Raw genomic sequence first — 18,208 nt, 5'->3', positions numbered from 1 at the left:
TGCCCCTCCTTACTGCATCCCTGACCTGCCTTCTTCTGCTCAGCCTTTCGTTCTGCAGAGGCAAAGTGTTATTTAAGCTTTACTGGTCTGCGTTAAATTCCGCAATTTGAAGGGCTGTTAAGTTTTTCAATTGAAATTTCATTTAAGATGCAGGTGCTTTTGATTTTATTGATGCTTTACTGCTCTCAGGGTACAAGCAAGAACACAGTGCAATAACAGCAGTCGGCCTCAATCAGGCATCGGCAACAGCTGTAATCTCAGGACATTTGAAATACTTAGAGAGGCCTTTCCTGGGCCACTATAAATCGCTACAGCAGAAGGAAAAACAAGAGCGCAGGCCGCCAAGCCTTAAATTACATTTATAAGGATTTGGTTAGCATAATAATAACACAATCAAGTGACAAGGCAAGGAGGGGGAGACATGGGAATGTGAGGGAAAGAGAGGATTATGTTTTACATTGTAGAGGTCCTTGTTAGTAAAAATATGCCTTAAAATTAATGTCAAACATAAAATAACAGATTGAAAGAATAAGTAAATCCCAGGAACTTATCATTAGTGTTCTTGAAAAGCTTTGAAATATTTATTTAGGTGTTGGACTAATATTTGATGAGGGATACACTATTGTTCAGGATTATGATTTGAAAGCACAAGTAAGTTTCTTATTAGTTCAAGGTGAACTCCACAGCTATGCATGTTCTACTTACATTGCTACAAACAATTTTTAATGTTCACGCATAGGGGCGGTTATTAAAGGCATAGTTCACCCAAAAATGTAAACTCTTGTCATCATTTGCTCTTCCCATGTTATTCCAGCCCCATATGACTTTCGCTTTCCCTGTGGGACACAAAAGGATATGCTAGGTAGAATATTAGCCTCAGTCTGATTCACTTTAAAGTAAATGGTGACTGAAACTAACCTTTGCCTAACATCTCCTTTTGTGTTTCATGGAAGAAAGAAAGTCATTCAAGTGTGGAGTCATGATGATTGTGGGTAAATGATGGCAGAATTTTCATTTTTTGTATAAACTATCCCTTTAATACCAATGAAAACCATTGGGGTTCAATTTAAATTCTCTCAGTTCAAATAGGGTTAGCATGCACACATTAACACCAATACTTAACCTAATCATTGCAGTTTTGTGACCTAAAAACACAGACATTTTTTTAAATTTAAACCTTGAGAGTGAAAAATACCTTTTCACAATAACAAAGATATTAATGAACAACAAATCAAGCAAGGAGACACTCTGAAATTAATATAATGTATAAGCCTTTATCTAATACATTTACAAGAAACTAAAACAAAAAGTCCCCTGAAATTGCACCTCTAAACCCTTTTGCGTACATGTCACTCCGATCATGCAGGCTCGTACATTTTGCTGCTCACAGACAGAGCAGACAGAGAAAATGGCTCTTCTACATGCACTGAAAAAAATGAAGTGCTGGATTTGCTAAAAAATATAGTGCATAATTTTTTCATCCCACTTTATAAACAAATTCCACTAGGAATTGTAAGCAACATTACCTAAATAAACATAGCTGGCTATGGGCAAATTAATGAGCTTCCATTAAATTTTTTTTACTTAAAATAGTGTACCATGCCAGCTACTACATTTAAGTTTTTTTTAACCTTAAATGTCTCTGTTTAACCAACTATGCATTTTAAGCTAATTTAGCTCAATTGTCAGTGCTATTAGCAGCTTCAAAATCTAGGTTCTGTTCACACTCTGTTTACTTTAAATTAACTTTAAAATAAAATGACCTGAGGAAATAACAGACAAATGGTGAATTTGTGTTGTTTACAAATGTACAATCTAACATAGATATTCAAGCTCTCCTAGAACCAAAATACATTTTCAAATACAAAAATAGTAACAAAATCATGTTAAATGCATTTTAACACACTGCAGAAATATATGCAGGTAGGAGAAAACTCTCTGAACTAATACTGTAACAAAAACACCAGAAACAGTTTGTATTTATAAATGAGTCTATTCATTCAAAATATCTTTTCAACTTGGTCAGACATTGCCATCATCAAGATGCAACACCATTTACTGTATGACCTCAAAAAAAAGAAAGAAAAAGTGTCAGCTTGTTTGGGTAGCTAATGTGAAGGGCATAAAGTAGCCCAAAAAGTCAGTGCACTGACCCAAGGTTTGAAAAATGTCCCCAGCTCATTTCCAAGGACAATCAATATATCCAGTGGGTTGAAAGGCAACTTTCGTTCCCTGTCTGTCGAATAAGCGACACTAGGGGACTCTCTTGAGCGCCTTTTGCATCTCTGATCTATGAGAAAAGGCCAATGAGAAATTGGCAGACAGAATTTGCATGTCCCGTCCCCGAGCATACGGGTATTAAGGGAGGGAAATGCGTCTGTTTCATTCAGAAATTTTCATCGGAGCCGACTGGTTGTGTATGCGGCGATCTGCGAGTCACACACTGTTCCTCCCATCTCGGAGTACGATTGCCGTTGGATCTACGGCACATATCAGCGGCTTTCTCCTTCTCTGCATGGCAGTGCAGCTTTGCCCCTGGGCACTTCAACAGCGCAGTAAAATAGAAATTTCCATTAAAAGAGTATTTTCTCTAAAAGAGCAATATACAGCGGCATTTAACATCCTTTTCAGGATGCGTCATTATAAAGATGCCCTTCTGCCCCTGTGTAGTTCCTGGATGCGGCAGAGTGCTCTCTGCTCCTGACGGCCACAGGCGCTGTCTCGTGTGTCTGGGCAGCGATCACACCGAGGCAGCGTTTGTGGATGGCTCATGTTCTCATTGCGAGAACATGACCATGGCAACGTTGCGGTCGTGGCTTTCCTTTCTCAGAAGGAACGCCACTCCACATGCTTGCCCGGGCCGCCGTTAGCGTGGGTCTGGACTGAAACCCACCTTCCTCCCCACAGCCACAGGTACACGGCAGTCCCCCAGGTGGACAGAATGGTTGCGATCCCCCTGTGCTCCGAGAACGCCGCCACCTGGCGGGGTCACCCTGTGCTCCACTCCAAGGCCTGTAGGACGACGTCTACACTGACCTCCAAAGCCTACAGCGCCACCGGACAAGCCACTTCCACCCTGCATGCCATGGCCCTCCCGCATGTCCACCAGGCCAAGGGCTTAAAGATATGCACTTGGGTAGTCCTGATCCCGACGTGCTGCAGGAACTGCACTCAGTGACTGAACTCGCCCTCAGGGCCACAAAGGTCACAGCGCGGTCAATCGGGCAGGCGATGGCCACTCTCGTGTTTCAGGAATGACATTCGTGGCTGAACAAGGTCGAGATGTGCGAAGTGGACAAACCACGCTTCCTCGATGCACCTGTCTCCCAGTTAGGCCTTTTTGGCGACACTGTAGAGGACTTCGCCCAGCAGTTTTCGGCAGTGAAAAAGCAGACGGAGGCCATATCTTACATCATGCCCCGCTGCACCTCCAGCGTGGGCCATACCCCATCTGCCCACCGAGGGCGTCTCACTGTGGCGCCTAAGAAACACATAGCTCCGCCTCAACCTTTCTCAGGGACGGGTCATGCTCTGGCATCTGCACCCAGACCTCTGGAACCTGCACGTCTGGCCCCTGGATGGGATGCAGAAGATCTAGCTGATCTACCACCTGCTGTTGTAGACACAATCAACCAAGCCAGAGCCCCTTTTACAAGGCAACTTTACACCCTAAAGTGGCGCTTGTTCGTAAACTGATGTTCTTCCCGGGCTGAAGACCCACAGAGGTGCGCAGTTAGGTCAGTGCTTTCATTCCTGCAGGAGAGGTTGGAGGGGGAGCTGTCTGACACAGTAGATGGCAAGTCTTTGGGTAAGCACGAATTAATTATCAGGTTCCTAAGAGGCACCCTGTTCTCTTCCTGGGATCTCTCAGTGGTCCTCTCGGGCCTTCAGAGACCCCCCTTTGAGCCGCTAGAATCAGTCGAACTAATGGCCCTCTCTTTGAAGACGGCCCTCCTGATCGCGCTCGCCTCCATCAAAATGGTCGGGGACCTGCAAGCGTTCTCTGTCAGCGACACCTGCCTGGGGTTCGGTCCGGCAGACACTCACGTGATTCTAAGACCACAACTGGGCTACGTGCCCAAGGTTCCCACCACTCCCTTCAGGGACCAGGAAGTGAACCTGCAAGCGCTGCCCCGGGAGGAGGCAGGCCCAGCCTCTTCGTTGCGTTGTCCCGTACGTGCTTTGCGTATCTAATTTGCCCGCACGCATAGCTTTAGATGTTCTGAGTAGCTCTTTGTCTGCTTTGGTGGACAGCGGAAAGGGAACACTGTCTCCAAACAGAGGCTTTCCCACTGGGTAGTGGACGCTATTACGTTGGCCTATCGCACCCAAGCCCCCCCCCCCCCTTGCAGGTTCGAGCACACTCAACAAGAAGTGTTGCATCCTCATGGGCACTGGCCAGGGGCACCTCCCAAGCATACATATGCAGAGCAGCGGGTTGGGCAGCACTCAATACCGTTGCGAGATTTTACAATCTCAGGGTCGCTTTGGCACGTAAAATACCTGCACGCTCCTGTGTCAGCAGTACACAGCTCAGCGCATGGCGTGATTTAAATTGGACCCCTGGTGTCGCTTCTTCGACACAACGTCAAAGTGAGCGACAGACGGGGAACGTCTAGGTTACGGATGTAACCTCCATTCCCTGATGGAGGGAACGAGACGTTGTGTCCTCCAAGCCATGTCGCTGAACCGAGCCACTGTTGCCGCCGAACCTCATTGTCGGCTCCTCAGAAAAATCCTGAATGAAACAGATGCATTTCCCTCCCTTTATACCCGTATGTCCGGGTACAGGACATGTTAATTCTGTCTGCCAATTTCTCATTGGCCTTTTCTCATAAATCAGAGATGCAAAAGGCACTCAAGACGTCACACAACTTCTCGTTCCCTCCATCAGGGAATGTAGATTACATCCGTAACCTAGATGGTCTTCCTGCTCCAAAGCATTGATGGCATCTGCTCCTTTCTGCACTTGCTCAAGTTCCTCTTCCTAAATGCATAGAAATAATCTTGGTCAAAATGTATATTAACAATTTCCATTGTATTTAATTGCACAATTAAATATACCCAAAATTAATAATTACAGAGTAAAAAGAAAAGTGATGCTTAAATTAATTGTTCACCCAAAAAAAAAAAAAAAATCCCTCATTTACTCACCACCATGCCATCCCAGATGTGTATGACTTTCTTCTGTTGAACACAAACAAAGATTTGTAGAAGAATATCTCAGCTCTGTTGATACATTCAATGTAAGTGAATGGTGATCAAAAAGCACATTGAGGTGGCAAAAAGTAATCCATATGACTCCAGTGGTTGAATCCATGTCTTCAGAAGTGTGGTAGAGAAACAGATCAATATTTAAGAACTTTTTTACTTTCAATCTCCACTTTCCCTTTCATATTTGCCTTCTCTTGTTTTTGGGGATTCACATTCTTTGTGCATGTCACCACCTATTGGGCACTTAGATTGTGTTACATACACATTTGGGATGGGATGAGGGTGAGTAAACGACGAGATAATTTTCACACAACTGTAGGATTATCCATGAACAAAGCACATCAAATGAAAAAAAACACCACATTCCACAGATCAGAGAGATCCCCCACCGAGCCATTAGAGAGTCATAAAAACTAATCCATGGTGCATAAATTGCAGACAGAGACCGTCTCTCCCATGCCTGCGTAATCTCAAACTAGGGTTTGTAATGACAGAGCTGACCAATAAAGAAGACCCTTCTTTGTTCCACAAACTTAAACCCTCTGTAAGTCCAAATAGACAAGTAACACCTCTTGACCTTAATCGCACACACGATCATGTGGATATTATGCTAATTACATGCAAGAACAGGAGAACGGGGTGTAGGACCCACCCAAGACAATATCTGATTGGGAGAAACACTCATGAGACTAGAATGACATGGTTAAAACCCAATGGCAATCAGTCCAAGTCGGCTTTTGCTTTGCTTGACTTTTGCTTTTGCTTGCTTTTCCATTCGTTCTGCTTGCACACTCTTCAACCACCAAGAGCTCATTCCAAGACTCATCAACTTTTCTGTCTGAGCCTTTGTTAAACCTTGCCAAAGTATAACTCCTCAAATTCCATGCTTCCAGCAGTTCCTCGAGACACAGCAATGGGAAATCCGGCAACTGGCACACTGGTTTCCCTGAGAACTCAACATAGACCGACTACCAGCCAATCAGTGCCACCGAGATTCCTTCCAACTCTTGTTGAACTGGTGCAAATCTTATTAAGCAAACGAACTAAGGTTGAATTGCTAGTATGATGATTCTCTCAGGTTGCGGTCTAAGAAATAATGTCTAACGCTAGACAGTTGGGACTCCATTCATCCTCCATTAGTATCACAATTTTCCTGCCACTGTATGAATGAATGTGTGTGCGTGTGTGTGTGTGTGTGTTTTCGTTAGATTAGTTTATATGTATTAGAGTAGTTCAATAAAGTCTTGTTTAATTTTACATAAAAGTGTCTTTACATAATTACTGCCTTAAAATGCCGATTTTGTTACCTTGCTCATAATCAGTGATCATAAATGTATGATATTATTACCATTGGCCACAGGGATAATATTCTGTCCAGAATTAATAAAATACTCTGATCTCAATTTATCGGTGGACGAATAGTTGATAAAGTGTTAAATATTAATTAAGAATCATTTACCTATTAATTCTGTTCTAATTCACTGTAATTCAATCCCCTTTGAGTTATATTGATCCAAAATCCCCTTACACAACTATTCAACCACTGTACCAAATGCATACATTTATATGAATGTCAGCAGATATGTTAAAATGGTGCTATATAAATATGAATAATGTCATCCAAATGTGTTTCCTACCTTTTTGTTTTTTGCCTTGAAAACCTCAGATGACTCTTCTTTTAGTTATAGTTGTAGACCTGCCAGGACTATAATTTAAATGACCCTATCCTGTCAAAAAAACATTTAAAAAAATTGAATAATTTAACTGACAAGATAAGCAACATGTATGGCTAGTTTACATTTCAGATTCATTACGAGAGACAATTTTCAACTGCTGCAAACCCTGCAACATATTGCAACAGTATTATACTTATAATGTGACTCTTTTTTACAAACCAACTTACACATGTTGATATCCTTGAGGAAAACCAAAAATTATAATTCTCTCATCATTTATGCCATGCCAAACTCTTTTGACTTTCTTCAGGGGAAAACAAACAAAGATATTTGATGGATATATGATGTGTGTTTGTCCATAAAATGGAAGTCAGAGAGTTTAAAAATTTCCAAGATCCATAAAGGCAGCATCAATGTAATCCATATGACTTGAGTGAAAAACTCATACGAGTTCGAGAAGGCACAAGGTGTGAGAAGGCCAAATGACAAGAGAAATAGCATTTTTGTGTGAACTAAGAAAATCATTTGATTAAGCTAAAAAGTGAACATAAACCAACACTCAGCTAATGTAAGTTGTTTTCCCTTTAAAACTAAGCAATTTACTAGTTGGAGTTACCTTTTGCCTGCTGAGATTCTGCCACGTGAGTGACGCCTGAGCAACGGGTGAATATGAACTGTCTCTCCGATTGTTACTGCCGACAACGAGAAAGCACATTATTTCTCGATGAGAAAAGTATGGTGTAAGTGCCACATACAGAATATTAATTATATTCATTGACAACCTCAATGTCGTTTAAGACAAGATGCAACCACAACAGTGAAACTAATTAGAGACCGAAATTTATACTTTACATGATATCGATGTATGTTAGGGCTGCACGATTATAGCAAAAATCAAAATTGTCGATTATTGCTCTTGAAATTGTAATCACGATTATTACTGTCAATTAAAACAATTAATTACCGTGATGTCACAAAGTAAGCAACCGTGTGGATCTTCAGAGTAGCAGATTTCAATGGTGGATATGAGCTGCGCTCCAGTTTGTTTTAAGCATCTTTTAAGCATTATATTGTATTTTATTTTATATTATAATAATGTTTGTTAAGGTAAGGCAAATTATAATTATTGTAAATTGATATCTATGCTATAGAATAAATTAAATGATTACTGCTTAAACTATTAGTCCACATACAGTAAATAATATGGCATATTCAATATTCAAACTTATTAACAGCTGATTTAAATCGACCAAGTTACTGCGTTCAGTAAGCCCTTTAGTGGCGGGACAGGGGACCATTCATCCCATTAGATCTTCAATGGTGATCTTGTTCATGTAAGATCATTGTTAAATCATTTGTGGCCTCAGTGGTTGCACTTTGGAAATTAAAAACAGTCATTTGCGATCGGAGTTTGTGCGATTCGTGAAAATGTTAAATCTACCAATACCAGCTGAGTGGCAAATGGGTATTATTAGAGCAGACGCGATAACAATAACGGTGATTCCTGAAATATGCTCTTCATGCCATATTCTTTATGTTGGCTACACTTCCAAAACACATTTAGAACAGTTAAGCTGAATTATTTTATTTATATTTTGTAAAAATCAAATTCACATTGGCCCACTTATTAACATGACAAAACAAAACTGTTATTACATTTTTAATAAATTGTACACAGAAATCGAGCAATGCGACAAACTCTCTCATTACAATGACTGCAGGTTTACACTGTTTGAGACCTGCATTTCGACACAAGCTCATGACGCTCCGCACAATGTTCTGCACTCTCGCGAATGCTCTCATTAAAAACAAAGCTGTCTAATCAGCATACCAACTCAATTATTTACACCGGGATTACAACAGGATCGTTTTAGTTTCGTTTTGCTCATTTGCAGTGTATTTAACATCTACGTTCAAAGCGAGCGGTGCAATATGCAATGAATCCAAAATAATTACAAAGTGCTTTTCACTCTTGTTCTACAGCTTCTTTTCAAGTGTCAGGAGATGTTTTTTCATCTGGGCATTCAGATGGTTTAAAACTTGCGCATTAGTATCAGTTGTCATTACAGATAGGATGGATGACTAATCTAAGCAGCTCTGATTGGCCATTGCCTTTTGATTGCTCAACGGACATGTTAGTGATTTGTTAGAACACTCAACTGCTACAAAAACACGTTGTGAATAGAAACCATTGACGCAACAGGAGCAGACTTAAATTGAACGCTGTAATCGTCAATTTTCACAATTACATAATCGTGGCAGCCGTAATCGTAATTGCAATTAGTTTTTTGATTAATTTTGCAGCTCTACTTTATTCATGTCTTCTCTAACTGGGGCACTATTTAAAAAGCATAACCTGAATGCTCAGACGGTTCATAAAGCAGCTTTAACAAGCAGCTGTACAGCCATGGCCAAATGTATTGGCATTGAAATAAATTTTGTGTTTCACAAAGTTTGCTGCTTCAGTATTTGTAGATTATTTTTTATAATATACTGGTATACTGGAAAACAATGATAAGCATTTCATAAGTTTTAAACGCTTTTATTGGCAAACATTTTCAATATATGCAAAGAGTCAATATTTACAGTGTTGACCCTTGTTCTTCATAACCTCTGCAATTCACTCTGGCATGCTAAATATCAGCTTCTGGGCCTCACTGATGGCGATCCATTCTTGCCTTATTAGTGCTCGGAGTTGATCACAATTTATGGGCTTCTGCTTGTCAACTAGCCTTTTGAAGATTGACCACAGGTTCTCTATGGGATTAAGATCCGGAACGTCCAACATTTCAATGTAATGATCTCTGAGCCACTTCATTATCACTCTTGCCCTGCGACATGGTGCTCTATCATGCTAGAAAATGCACCGATCATCACCAAATTGCTCCTGGATCTTTGGAAGAAGTTGCTCTTGCTGGATGTTTTGATACCATTCTTTATTCATTGCAGTGTTTTTGGGCAGAATTGTGAGAGAGCCCACTCCCTTAGATGAAACGCAACCCCACATATGGATGGTCTCAGGATGCTTCACTATTGGCATGACACAGCGGTCACCTTTTCTTCTCCGGACTATCGATTTTCCAGATGTCCCAAATAGTCAGAAGGGGGCTTCATCAGAGAAAATAACTTTGCACCAGTCTTCTGCTGTCCAATCCTTGTACGTCCTGCAGAATTTCAGTCTGTCCTTGATGTTTTTCTTGGAGAGAAGTGGCTTCTTTGCTGCCCTTCTTGATACCAGGCCATTGTCCAAAAGTCTTCACTTCACTGTGCATGCAGATGCACTCACACCAACCTGCTACCAATATTGAGCAAGCACTGCACTTGTGGTGACACAATAGCGTAGCTGACTCCTCAGGAGCCCTTGTTGGACACTGGGACGTCCTGAAGCCTTCTTCACTGCAGCTGAACCTCTCTCACTGAAGTTCTTGATGATCCGGTAAATGGTTCTTTCAGGTTCAATATTGTTTGCATCAATTTCCTTGCATGTGAGGCCATTTTGAAGCAAAGCGATGATGGCTGAATGTCTTTCTTTAGGGGTAACCATTGCTAACAAGAACACAAAGATTGGAAGCACTTCTTCCCTCCTTTTATAGCAATCATTCTGCTCTAATATTCAAATCAGAATGATAGTGATTTCACCTGAGTAGTACTTGTTCACACTTTCCCAGGTGCTGCTGATATGATTAATGAAATAATGTTAGCTGGTAATTTTGTGCCAGGGCCAAAAAACTGTTAAATTTGGGTTATTGTGATAAAAGTTAATTTTTGTTGGCCACTGAAGATTTTTAAAATTATTTAAAATGCATCTAATTACTCTGCACAATAATCTAGAAACAATGTGATTCAACACCACAACAACTGAAGCAGAAAACTTTGCGAAAACACAAAATTCATGTCACTACCTATACTTTTGGCAACATCTGTTGATGCAATTGATGACTCAGAAACTGTTAGATGGTTTCAAGATGTACAATTTGAAGTTTGCATTAAACATTTTAAATTGGTGTAGAAATGAGATTATTTTACTGGAATTACCTGTTGTTTGTGTAGTTTCTGCAATGCAAGTGAAGAGTTGTAGGTGAAGGCCCTGAGCAGCGGTTGAAGATGAAGAATATCTGCATGGTGAAAAAATGCGCAGACTTCTTTGTGTTTGTTCAACTGTGAAAATGTACACATCTAATTAGCCTCATGCAGACACATTTTAATTTACTGTAGATTTGCAAATGAAACGTAACGTAAGTTAACATAACATCTTTAAATGAATAGAAACTTGAAGTAATTTACCTTTGAACTTTTGGCAAAAATGTTGTGTTGTCCACCACAAGCTCTACTCATCCAAAATGGCACTCTTAAAAAATAGGCTTTTTAATAAACTTCAGATTATTGTCGCTCCATTCAAAATAAATAGAAAAGTTTCTTTATTATTATGTGTACAGCTCACAGAACCACCTGTCAAGTCTAAGGGGTAAAAATCATGCATGGAATTACATTATAAAGATGGTAATGAAATCTTAATGGAATGATAAAAATGAGAGGAACGAGGGCCTTTTGAATACTTAAAATGCTCATACATCTTCACTTAGGAGATTTCTAGTAGTGTTCTGCGATGCCAATGCTAAAAAATCATATCTGAAATGCCCCAAAGAAAAAGAAACAGCTATTTAAAAAATACACATAACTGCAACTAGATATGTAAAATCATACAATAAGATGAACAAACATGCAAAACATTATCTGACAACTGTTTGCGATTGCTTATATAGGACATCCCATGCACAGAGCCTATAGTGAGCGTTCTGAAAATTTCACACACAGGTGGAGAACTACAGTCTCACTAGAGAGGATTTCTAAATTAAGAGATGAACACGTGTGGGCAGACTGGGACCCATTCTAAGAAGAAAAAGAGCTAAAGAAAATATGACACGTTTCTCTCCTACTATTTCACCTTGCCCATCTTTTCCTCTAGCTTTATCATGCGGCCAGCCACATTATTTTGAAGAATCTCTTCAATTCTTCCCCACTGTTAATTTAGTGCAGCTTTGCCTGGTACTATTTCACATTGATGGGGCGGCTGATGATATGTGTGAGAGTGTTTATTAACAGTGCCAGGAGCCACTAAAACTCACACTTTCCCCATAATCCAAACGCTGAGAGCCAAATATGTTGCACCAAAGGCTCTTCACAGCCCATTTTCAGAAAAGAAATAAAGGGCCTTTCTCTTTACCAATATCAATAATTTCTCTCCTTCTTGGTAATGGCCAACTGTTCTCAAAGTCATCGCCCCTGCTGCAAAGGAAAAGATGTGTAAATAGAGCTGGAGTGAAAGGCTGATTTCTGCTGCCAGGTACATGCAGATGGTTTGATTTATAAAGCATGCTGATCAGGATTTGACATGTTGCTTGTTTGGGATTAAAGTGAGTTTTAGAAGCGTTGGTAATGTTGAGCAAGCTGTGTCATCTCAGTTTTAGCATATGGTGAAAGTGACAGTCTTTTTGCTTTGGATAAAAGTGTCCGCTAAATGAATAAATGTTAATGTCTTTATATTCCATATTTTAATACTAAACATGAAAGGTACTAAAATTACATTTAGTCTTTTAAAATAAAGACTTTAAACTGTTACAATGATAGTGTATGTTCTATCAACTTTATCAAGAACATTTCTGTTTTATTTGTGAGTAGTTGACATGAAATACTATTGGGAAATTGACATGTCATGTGGTGTTACACACTGTACTTTTGTTTAAAAGTATTCTATTAATTGTTTTATCATTAATATGTATGCAACTTTTATGACCTCATCAACTAAAGATACTACATGGTTTTACTCATACTTAAATAAATATTTATCACAATGCAGGACCATTAAAAATTAACTAGTAAGAGCACTAGTGCCAAGCACAGTGCTATGCCATAAGTCATACATGCAAAGTCAATGAGCATGTCCAGGAAGTTTCGGTATTTTCGTGCAAGCATTCGCTTCTAGGGGCAAGTAGGTTTGGCGAAAGTGCACGCTAATGGACTGGGTCAATTGCAATTTCATTCTGAGGTTCTTCTCCGGCAACATCTGGGTCCTATTATATAATTAATATATACGCAATATATATATATATATATATATATATATATATATATATATATATATATATATACAATAGAAATAGAGACAACAGAAAAATAATAGTCCTTAAAATGAGATTAAAAGCTCACTCGGCTAGGCTGTTGCTTACAAACAAAGTCCGTCATAAACTCAAACTCATTCTGTCCCAGCCAAAGCTCTGGAAGTTCCTTTATTCACGTTGGGTTAACTTCCTTGTGGTCGCTATAATGTGGTTCTCGCTGCCACCCAATGCTTCAGCGTATACTGCCAACAAATTTTTTATCAGATTGAGGTCAGGGCTTTGTGATGGCCTCTCCAATGCCTTACTTTATTGTCCTTAAGCCATTTTGCCACAACTTTGTAGGTATGCTTGGGGTCACTGTCCATTTAGAAGACCCATTTGCGACTGAGATTTAACAACCTGGCTGATGTCTTGAGATGTTGCTTCAGTATAACCACATAATTTTCCTTCATCATGATGCCATCTATTTTGTGAAGTGCACCAGTCCCTCCTACAGCAAAGCACACCCACAACATGATGCTGTCACCCCCATGCTTCACGGTTGGGATAGTGTTCTTCGGCTTGCAAGCCTTTTTAATCTAATTACATTTTTGTTTCATTAGATCAGAGGACATTTCTCCAAAAAGTAAGATCTTTGTCCCCATGTGCACTTGCAAACTGTAGGTTTTTTTTTTTTATATGATGGTTTTAGAGCAGTGGCTTCTTTCTTGCTGAGCAGCCTTTCAGGTTTTGTCGATATAGGACTTGTTTTTCTGTGAATATAGATACTTGTCTACCTGTTTCTTCCAGCATTTTCACAAGGTCCTTTGCTGTTGTTGTGGGATTGATTTGCACTTTTCGCACCAAACTACGTTCATCTCTAGGAGACAGAATGCGTCTGCGAATTTACACACATGATCCAGTTATGAAGTTTACATTACATTGGTTTCTAATATGGTGTGTTGCTTTCTCGATGATCAATGACTGTTTGTGTAATAATTGTTCATGAATCCATGCTTTGTCCTGAGCAGTGAAGATGTCCACTTTTCTTAAGATAAAACCCAACTACAGTCAAATTACTTCTCATCATCTTCTGCCCATTTGAGTTCTTCCCAACAGAGGCTATATATGAGGACTGGATTTTGACAAGTGAAGGACTAATACACAACTATTACAAAAGGTGCAAACAATTATTGATGCTCAAAAAGGCAACATAAGGAGAACCAAGGGGTGCAAACTTTTGAACAGTATGATTTGTGTAAATAAGAGTAAATTTTTTGTTATGTAGCTTTTGAAGGGCTGTACTACGTAAAAAATATAATCTCTTATAGGATATTTTTATACATTCTGAATGGGGTCTGGAAACTTAGAAAAACAAAAGGGTTATGCAAATTCTGCACTAAACTGTATAGGCTCATAGTTTGTGAAAATTTACATTTTCTTTTAGAATTAAAAATAAAAAAAGTTTCACGATTTAACCACATATTAGCTTTTTTTTATGTACAAATACCATGTAGCCTATACTATTCATATTATGTCATATTGCATGTGTAATTATGAAATGTCTTCACAAAAATTGTACAACATTGCAACCAAAAATTTGAAATACAACCCCCACATCTGAACATATAAGTGCTTGTACAACGCAAAAAGTGCAGTGTAGCTGTCTAAATGTGACATTATCTGATTTACCTCCGTGCTCGTTGGGAAATAAATATTACAGAAAAATACATATTCTTACATATTAGCTTACATATTCACATGCTGCTCGAAGAAATGGATTGGCTTCTTTCAGCTCGTTGCTGAAATTTTTTTTTTATTGGTGCATTTGTACTTGTGCTGACTGACAGGATGACAAAGAGAGCAAGACTATAATGAAAGTATCATCAAATCAACGCGCAATGCTTCGAAATTGCTTCTCTTCTCTGCAAATGATCCCAAAGACAATAGCGAGAAGGAAAATGAGTACATCAAATGTAAGTCGAAAAAAATCAGTGAGCCTACCAGCTACAACCAGGACATAATGGGCAGAGATCACACAGAGGCAGCATTCTCTCACTGCGAGCAAATGACCATGGCAACGTTGTGGTCGCGGCTTTCCTTCTTCCGTGGGAAAGCCACTTTAGCCACCCCCCGCATCACGCATTCTACCCACAGGTATAGGGCCTGCGTGACTGGAGCTGGAGGCGTTTTTGGAAATTTAGTGGCCGTGGTTTTGCCGGGTAAATCCCCGTGGACCACCCGTTCCCCAGCAAGCTTGTCTGTCCCTGAGCTAAATGAAAGTTTCACCCCTGCATGTGTCTTGGCGGACTCCGGCGCTGAGGCGCTCGAATCTGGTCGAGATGCGGGACTTCGACAAGGCTCCCTTTCTCAATGCCCCCATCTCCCAGATAGGCCTATTCGGCGACACCATTGAGGACTTCGCCTAGCAGTTCTCGGCGGTGAAGAAGCAGACGGATGCTATTCAACACCGCCAAGGCTCAAGATCCCGTGCTTCGTCTGTTATGCTCAGCCCGGGCCCAGCTCTCAGCCACAGCGTAGAGCTCCCCGCAGGAGACAGAACCCTCCGTCTCATGAATCACCTCCCGGACCCGGAAGGCTCCCAAGCGCTCCTGAGACGGGCAACCCAGGGAGAGAGACGTCTGCCACGGAGCTGGTGTTCAGACCACTCTATCTCCTGGTAGAGGGCCGGGAGGAGTATCTTTCGTTTCCTTTTCTTTGTTTTCTTTTGTTTGTTTTGGGCTGTGGTACCCATATTGTCCAAAAATTTGCAGTTTCCTCACTCCCTGGGTCTCTTAACCGGTGCCCACAACCGCTGTTCTCACGGCGATCAGACACCGAGCACTGGCAGTTGGGCCATCATGAACGCGGACCTCCCTCCTTCAAGTGCCCAACTGCACCACACTCGCACCCCAAGCCAGCAGCTGGTGACGAGTCTAAAAGTCATCACTACAGAACCTCCTCCTCAGTCGCCTACCTGCCCAAGGCCGGGTACATGGGGCAAGGTAAGTGCTTTGAGCCTCTCCTCAGCACATCCACCTCAAGACAAAGCAACACTCCCCGACGTGATGTCACACGTGATCGTCCCCTTAGTGCCCCTCGCCTAAAGCTTGGAAACATGGCTTACGCTTTCCAACCCGTCGCGGTGGCTGGCCAGGAACATCCGACTCAGGCTACGCGATTCAGTTTGCCAGGTTCGCGATTCCGCTTCACCTCGATGCAGGGTGAAAACGCCTCCACCCTGAGTGCGGAGATTGCAACCCTTCTGCGCAAGGACGCAATAGAGCCTGTCCCTCCAGCCAAGATGAAAAAGGGGTTCTACAGCCCCTACTTCATTGTACCTAAGAAAGGCGGTGGGTTGCGGCCAATCTTGGACCTTACACTGAACCGAGCCTTACACAGACTCCCGTTCAAGGTGCTGACGCAGAAACATTTTCTGATATGCATCCGGCATCACGATTGGTGTCCGGTGCGTGCTTTGCGCACCTATTTGGATCGCACGCAGAGCTTTAGACACTCTGAGCAGCTCTTTGTCTGCTTTGGTGGACAGTGGAAAGGGAATGCTGTCTCCAAACAGAGGCTTGCCCACTGGATGAGGATTGTGGCATCCTCGTGGGCACTGGCCAATGGCACCTCTCTAGCAGACATCTGCAGAACAATGGGCTGGGCAACACCCAATATCTTCGCGAAATCTTACAATCTCCAGGCTGAATCTATCATCCCGTGATTTGACAGGTCTGATCACGCAGAATTCGGTAATACGGAACAGCTGACCCGGTGTATCGCTTGCACATATCGCTTTCCCCTCCCCTGAGGTGAAGAGGTCTGTGACTTGTACACACCAGTCAAGTGTACAAGTCACAGACCATAGATGTCCTTCCTCCCTAGCCCTCTGGCTCCGAATTCAGTGGAGGAAGTTCGCAGCCAGACCCACCGCCTTGCCTGTACTGGAACAGGTACTCCACAGGTTCTGATTATTCCAATAAATCTCCTGTGATGTATTTTACGCAGTACGGTCCTCCTGTCGGCGGACCCGTATCTCCCTTGGGCAGAGCTCCCATTGCCCCCTGGTCGCCGTGTTTGTAGAGCTCCTCCCAGTTGAGGCAGGACCTACCACCGTGCCACTTACATATGTGGCTGGTAAGCCCATGTGATGTACTTTGCCACATGTTAACCTCCCCTGCTGGGCAGGGTGTGGTCTCCGTGGGTCTTTTCTCCATGAAAGAACAGGATAGGAAAAGAACACCTTCCCCGATGCATGTTATAACGTTAGATGGCCATAGCCACATCTAATACTCTATGGAGAGAAAACATAGAGAGAGAAAAATTAGTGGCCTGCTCCCATGCTAGTTACGTCGCTTCCCACCATCAGGGATGTGGGGAACTATATGACGTCTTTTGGGGCATTGGGGAAGGTTACGTGCAGTCTGATGCACCTGCTATTGTTGCACGCAGCAGCTTGCTTGCACCTGCATCAGCAGTCCACATAACACGGTTCAGTATTGTGCCATTTTTAGAAAGGGACCCCTAGTGTCACTACATCTACACAATGTTGAGTGAGTGAAAGAAGGGGAATGTCTCGGTTAATGTCGTAACCTCCGTTCCCTGATGGAGGGAATGAGACGTTGTGTCCCTCTTGCCACAACACTGTACTAGCCACAGAAATGGCCAGGAGCTTACTCTCGGCTCCTCAGCTCAAAATCTGTCTGAAGAGATGCACGCTTCCCTCCTTTTATACCCGTATGTCTGGGGGAGGGGCATGAAAATTCTGTTTGCCAATTATCATTGGCCTTTTCTCAAAGATAAGATGTAACCGAGATGTAATCGACACAACATCTCGTTCCCTCCATCAGGGAATGGAGGTTACAACAGCAACCGAGATGTTATCCTTATTCATGCCTTTAATCAAAGCAGCAAATTGTTATGGACTGAATTTAAATAGAGCACTCAATAAATAAATATACAAAGGCGATTGAAAATAACAAATATCCAAATGCTACTTAATTCAACCCCATTCAGACTGCTTTGACATGTTCTTAAGTAGACAAAAACTAGTTACTTCCTAACCAAAACAGAGATTATTCAAACCATGGCAACTGATGAGATCCTCTTAGGGATGAATGAAACATGCTAAATGATATGATGAACATCCATATAGAATACTAATTACAAACTGAAAGATAAAAAGCACAGACAGACACATCGTACAAAAAAGTACAC

General features: G+C 41.5%; 1 protein-coding gene across 1 annotated transcript in view; it reads right to left on the bottom strand.

Moving 5' to 3' along the window:
* ush2a (Usher syndrome 2A (autosomal recessive, mild)) overlaps positions 1-18,208 on the bottom strand; it is a 350,667-nt gene that overhangs the window by 135,511 nt on the left and 196,948 nt on the right. The window lies entirely within an intron of this gene.

The sequence above is a fragment of the Xyrauchen texanus genome, chromosome 16, assembly GCF_025860055.1.
Source record: "Xyrauchen texanus isolate HMW12.3.18 chromosome 16, RBS_HiC_50CHRs, whole genome shotgun sequence".
Lineage (NCBI taxonomy): Eukaryota > Metazoa > Chordata > Actinopteri > Cypriniformes > Catostomidae > Xyrauchen > Xyrauchen texanus.
Note: the sequence above shows the minus strand (reverse complement) of the source record. Positions and strands in the feature narration are given on the sequence as shown.